Genomic DNA, 6,854 nt, shown 5'->3' with positions numbered 1-6,854 from the left:
CCTCCAGTTCCATCCACGTAGTTGCAAATGGCAACATTTCATTCTTTTTGATTGCCGAGTAATGCTCCATTGTATATATACACCACATCTTCTTTATCCATTCATCCATCGTTGGACATTTGGGCTCTTTCCATACTTTGGCTATTGTCAATAGTGCTGCTATAAACATGGGGGTGCATGTGTCCCTTTCAAACAGCACCCCTGTATCCCGTGGATAAATGCCTAGTAGTGCAACTGCTGGGTCATAGGGTTGTTCTATTTTTAGTTTTTTGAGGAACCTCCATACTGTTTTCCAGAGTGGCTGCACCAGCTGGCATTCCCACCAACAATGCAAAAGACATCCTCTTTCTCCGCATCCTCGCCAACATCTGTTGTTGCCTGAGTTGTTCATGTTAGCCATTCTGACAGGTGTCAGGTGGCATCTCATTGTGGTTTTGATTTGTACTTCCCTGATGATGAGTGATGTTGAGCATCTTTTCATGTGTCGGTTGGCCATTTGGATGTCTTCCTTGGAGAAGTGTCTATTCATGTCTTTTGCCCATTTCTTCACTGGATTATTTGTTTTTTGGGTGTTGAGTTTGATAAGTTCTTTATAGATTTTGGATACTGAACCTTTATCTGATATGTCATTTGCAAATATCTTCTCCCATTCTGTTGGTTGCCTTTTAGTTTTGCTGATTGTTTCCTTTGCTGTGCAGAAGCTTTTTATTTTGATGAGGTCCCAGTAGTTCATTTTTGCTTTTGTTTTCCTTGCCTCTGGAGACGTGTTGGGTAAGAAGTTGCTGCAGGCAAGATCAAAGAGGTTTTTGCCTGCTTTCTCCTCGAGGATTTTGATGGCTTCCTGTCTTACATCGAGGTCTTTCATCCATTTTGAGTTTATTTTTGTGTCTGGTGTAAGAAAGTGGTCCAGGTTCATTCTTCTGCATGTCACTGTCCAGTTTTCCCAGCACCACTTGCTGAAGGGACTGTCTTGATTCCGTTGGATATTCTTTCCTGCTTTGTCAAAGATTAATTGGCCATACGTTTGTGGGTCCATTTCTGGGTTCTCTATTCTGTTCCACTGATCTGAGTGTCTGTTCTTGTGCCAGTACCATACTGCCTTGCTGATTAAAGCTTTGCAATACAACTTGAAGTCCGGGATTGTGATGCCTCCTGCTTTGGTTTTCTTTTTCAAGATTGCTTTGGCTATTCGGGGTCTTTTCTGGTTCCATACAAATTTTAGGATTATTTGTTCTAGCTCTGTGAAGAATGCTGGTGTTATTTTGATAGGGATTGCATTGAATATGTAGATTGCTTTGGGTAGTATCGACAGTTTAACAATATTTGTTCTTCCTATCCAGGAGCATGGAATCTTTTTCCATTTTTTTGTGTCGTCTTCAATTTCTTTCATAAGCTTTCTATAGTTTTCAGTGTATAGATTTTTCACCTCTTTGGTTAGATTTATTCCTAGGTATTTTATGGTTTTTGGTGCAATTGTAAATGGGATCAATTCCTTGATTTCTCTTTCTGTTGCTTCATTGTTGGTGAATAGGAATGCAACCGATTTCTGTGCATTGATTTTATATCCTGCAACTTTGCTGAATTCATGCATCAGTTCTAGCAGTTTTTTGGTGGAATCTTTTGGGTTTTCCATATAGAGTATCATGTCATCTGCGAAGAGTGAAAGTTTGACCTCTTCCTGGCCAGTTTGGATGCCTTTTATTTTTTTGTGTTGTCTGATTGCAGAGGCTGACTTTCAATACTATGTTGAATAACAGTGGCGAGAGTGGACATCCCTGTCTTGTTCCTCATCTTAGGGGGAAAGCTCTCAGTTTTTCCCCATTGAGGATGATATTAGCGTTGGGTCTTTTGTATATGGCTTTTATGATCTCACGGTGTGAGGTGTGATCCTTGTATCCCTACTTTCTTGAGGGTTTTTATCAAGAAAGGTACTGTATTTTGTCAAATGCTTTCTCTGCATCTATTGAGAGGATCATATGGTTCTTGTCCTTTCTTTTATTGATGTGATGAATCACATTAATTGTTTTGTGGATATTGAACCAGCCCTGCATCCCAGGTATAATCCCACTTGGTCGTGGTGAATAATTTTTTAAATGTATTGTTGGATCCGGTTGGCTAATATTTTGTTGAGGATTTTTGCATCCGTGTTCATCAGGGAAACTGGTCTATAGTTCTCCTTTTTAGTGGGGTCTCTGTCTGGTTTTGGAATCAAGGTAATGCTAGCTTCATAGAAAGAGTTTGGAAGTTTTCCTTCCATTTCTATTTTTTGGAACAGTTTCAAGAGAATAGGTGTTAAGTCTTCCTTAAATATTTGGTAGAATTCCCCCGGAAAGCCATCTGGCCCTGGACTCTTGCTTTTTGGCAGATTTTTGATTACTAATTCGATTTCCTTACTGGTTATGGGTCTGTTCAAACTTTCTATTTCTTCCTCTTTCAGTTTTGGTAGTGTATATGTGTCTAGGAATTTTTCCATTTCTTCCAGATTGCCCATTTTATTGGCATATAATTGCTCATAATATTCTCTTATGATTGTTTTTATTTCTGTTGTGTTGGTTGTGATCTCTCCTCTTTCATACTTGATTTTATTTATTTGGGTCCTTTCCTTTTTCTTTTTGATCAAACTGGCTAGTGGTTTATCAATTTTGTTAATTCTTTCAAAGAACCAGCTTCTGGTTTCATTGATCTGTTCTACTGTTTTTTTGGTTTCGATAGCATTAATTTCTGCTCTAATCTTTATTATTTCCTGTCTTCTGCTGGTTTTGGGTTTTATCTGCTGTTCTTTTTCCAGCTCCTTAAGGTGTAAGGTTAGGTTGTGTATCTGAGATCTTTCTTCCTTCTTTAGGAAGGCCTGGATTGCTATATACTTTCCTGTTATGACCGCCTTTGCTGCATCCCAGAGGTTTTGGGCTGTGGTGTTATCATTTTCATTGACTTCCATATACTTTTAATTTCCTCTTTAACTGCTTGGTTAGCCCATTCATTCTTTAGTAAGATGTTCTTCAGTCTCCACGTATTTGTTACCTTTCCAAATTTTTTCTTGTGGTTGATTTCGAGTTTCATAGCGTTGTCATCTGAAAATATGCACAGTATGATCTCGATCTTTTTGTACTTACTTAGGGCTGTTTTGTGATACAATATGTGGTCTATTCTGGAGAATGTTCCATGTGCACTGGAGAAGAATGTACATTCTGCTGCTTTAGGATGAAATGTTCTGAATATATCTGTTAAGTCCATCTGGTCCAGTGTGTCATTCAAAGCCATTGTTTCCTTGTTGATTTTTTGATTAGATGATCTGTGCATTGCTGTGAGTGGGGTGTTGAAGTCTCCTTCTATTATGGTATTACTATCTGTGAGTTTCTTTATGTTTGTGATTAATTGATTTATATATTTTGGTGCATCCACATTTGGCGCATAAATGTTTACAATTGTTAGGTCTTCTTGGTCTATAGACCCCTTGATTATGATACAATGCCCTTCTGCATCCCTTGATACAGTCTTTCTTTTAAAGTCTAGATTGTCTGATATAAGTATGGCTACTCCGGCTTTCTTTTGTTGACCACTAGCATGATAGATGGCTCTCCATCCCCTTATTTTCAATCTGAAGGTGTCTTTAGGTCTAAAGTGGGTCTCTTGTAAACAGCATATAGATGCATCTTGTTTTCTTATCCATTCTGTTACCCTATGTCCTTTGACTGGAGCATTGAGTCCATTGACGTTTAAAGTGAGTACTGAAAGATATGAATTTATTGTCATTATGATGATTGTAGAGTTGGAGTTTCTGGTGGTGTTCTCTGGTCCTTTCTAATCTGTTGTTGCTTTTGATATTATTTATTTATTTATTTATTTTATTTTTTCATCTTTTCTCCCCTCAGAAAGTCCCCCTTAAAATTTCTTACAGGGCTGGTTTAGTGGTCACAAACTCCTTTCATTTTTGTTTGTCTGGGAAACTTTTTATCTCTCCTTCTCTTTTGAATGACAGCCTTGCTGGATCAAGAATTCTTGGCTGCATATTTTTCTGATTCAGCACACTGAATATATCCTGTCACTCCTTTCTGGCCTGCCAAGTTTCTGTGGATAGGTCGGCTGCAAACCTGATCTGTCTTCCCTTGTATGTTAGGGAGTTTTTTTCCCTTGCTGCTTTCACGATTCTCTCCTTGCCTGAGTATTTTGTGAATTTGACTATGATACGCCTTGTTGATGGTCGGTTTTTGTTGAATCCAATGGGGGTCCTCTGTGCTTCCTGGATTTTCATGTCTGTATCTTTCCCCAGGTTAGGAAAGTTTTCCACTATGATTTGCTCACATAACCCTTCTACCCCTATTTCTCTCTCTTCCTCTTCTGGGACTCCTGTGATTCTGATGTTGTTCTTTTTTAATGAGTCACTGATTTCTCCAATTCTTAAATCGTGCTCTTTTACCTTAATCTTCTTTTTTTCTGCTTCGCTATTCTCTAGAAGTTTGTCCTCTGTGTTGCTGATTCTCTGTTCTGCCTCATCCATTCTTGCCGCCTCAGCATCCATCCGTGATTGCAGCTCAGTTATAGCATTTTTAATTTCATTCTATTTTTTACTTCTTTTATCTCTGCAGAAAGGGATTCTAATCTATTTTCAACTCCAGCTAGTATTCTTATTATGGTGACTCTAAATTCTGGTTCAGACATCTTGCTCGTATCTGTGTTGGTTAAAGCCCTGGCGGTCGTTTTCTCGTGCTCTTTCTTTTGGGGTGAATTCCTTCGTTTTGTCATTTTGAAGGGAGAAAAGGTATTAATGAGGTAGAAAAATTGAAATTAAAAAATATTAAAATTAGGGGCGCCTGGGTGGCTCAGTCGGTTGAGTGTCCGACTTCAGCTCAGGTCACGATCTCGCGGTCCACGAGTTCGAGCCCCGCGTTGGGCTCTGGGCTGATGGCTCAGAACCTGGAGCCTGCTTCTGATTCTGTGTCTCCCTCTCTCTCTGCCCCTCCCCCGTTCATGCTGTGTCTCTCTCTGTCTCAAAAATAAATTAAAAAAAAAACGTTAAAAAAAATTTAAAAAAAAATTAAAATTAAAAATTAAACACACACACACACACACACACACACACACAAATCGAATAGATGATGCTAGATCCTACGTGTGTTTTGGTCTGGGTGTTGAAAGTGGTTTGACAAATTACAGGAAAAAAAGGGAGGGGGAGAAAAAAAAGGAAATCGTTCGGGAATTTTAAAAAATGAATACACTGAAGTGGACTAAAATGAGATGATGAGGGTACAATAGAATTTGAAAAAAATATACACAAAAGTAAAGAATATGGTAGAAAAAAATTAAAGAAAAATATTTTTAATAAAAATTAAAAATATATATGAATTTTTTTTGTTTTCTGTATTTAAGAAAAAGGAAAAGAAATGAAAAAGAAAAAGATAAAAAAAGAAAAAAAGAAATCGTTTGAAAATTTGAAAAAGTGAATACACTGTAGTAGACTAAAATAAAATGATGGGAGTAAGATAGAATTTGAAAAAATTTACATAAAAGAAAAAATATAGTCATAAAAATTAAATAAACATATTTTTAAAAGAAATTGAAAGTAAAAATGAAGTTTTTCTCTTTCTGCATTCAAGAAAAAGAAAAGAAATGAAAAAGAGAAAAAAAGAAAAAGAATGAAAAAAAGGAAATTGTTTGAAAATTTGAAAAGGTGAGTACACTGAAGTAGACTAAAATAAAATGATGGAAGTAAAGTAGTATTTGAAAAAATTCACACAAAAGTAAAATATATAGTAATAAAAATTAAAGAAAGATATTTTTAATAAAAAATGAAAATAAAAATGAATTTTTTTCTCTTTCTGCATTCAAGAAAAAGAATTGTAAAAGAGAAAAAGGAAAAAGAAAAAAAATTGAATAGATGAACCGGCTAACAGATTGAAGTAGGACTGAAATTGCTTCGTTTTCCCCTAGAGGTCAGTCTATGTAGCTCTTTATAGTCCGTAAATTAAGCCGGCGGTGAGACTTGTGTTCTTGAAGACCGAAGTTGGACCAGTTGGGCGGGACTCAGTGTAACAGCTCCGCCCACCACTAGATGGCGCTGCTAGCCTACTGGGGTGGATTGTTGTGGGGCTCCTAGGTGCGTATGTGCATGCGCGGGAGCAGTGAAAATGGCGTCACCCAGCTACCCAGCCTGTTCTCCCGGATCGGCAATCGAGCACCCGTCCTCTGTCTTCAGTTTTCGTCCACTCCCCGCTTTTACACTATCCGTCACCAAGCCTCAGGTAGTACCTCTCTCCCGAGTTTTGTCTCAGATGCGGCTGTTTTCCCTGGCCCCTTGCTTCTGAGGGACTGCGGCTTTGATCTGCTCCGCCCCTCTGTGGGAGGGTCTTACCAAGCAATGGCCGAATGCCGAATGCCGGCTGTGCCCAGGAACGCTTGTGGGACCCTGCTGCTGCCGGTGCCCAGAGACTGCGGCCGGGTGTCAGTCCGCCCCACAAAAACTTCGGGAGGTAGTGTAGCAGCAGCGCCTCAGGGATTATGGAAAATCACAACACACATCTGGCCCCAGGCTTCACCCCTCATGACCTTGTTCCAGCACCAGCGAATGTGGCCGTTCTCTGGGTTCTGCTGGGCCCAGGTGGCTTCAACAGTCTCTACCAAATGTCCTTCCAGCAGTGGAACCGCTTTTCCCCGTGTGGCCCGAGATCCTCCCGGACCCCACTCTGCTCCTGGGGATTCTCCCTTCCCACCAGAGCACCGCCAGGTATCGAGCTGCGGAGTTGCAGACTCTGCAGTCTTAATGGAATGTAAGCCCTCTCCTTTCTCCTTTCTCCCTTTTTAGTTTAGTCCCTGCGGCTGTTTCCAATTTTCCACTTTCTCTCCAGCTGCTTTTGGGG

This window comes from Acinonyx jubatus, chromosome X (genome assembly GCF_027475565.1).
Source record: "Acinonyx jubatus isolate Ajub_Pintada_27869175 chromosome X, VMU_Ajub_asm_v1.0, whole genome shotgun sequence".
NCBI lineage: Eukaryota > Metazoa > Chordata > Mammalia > Carnivora > Felidae > Acinonyx > Acinonyx jubatus.
The sequence above is the reverse complement of the archived record's forward strand: the minus strand, read 5'-3'. Positions refer to the sequence as shown.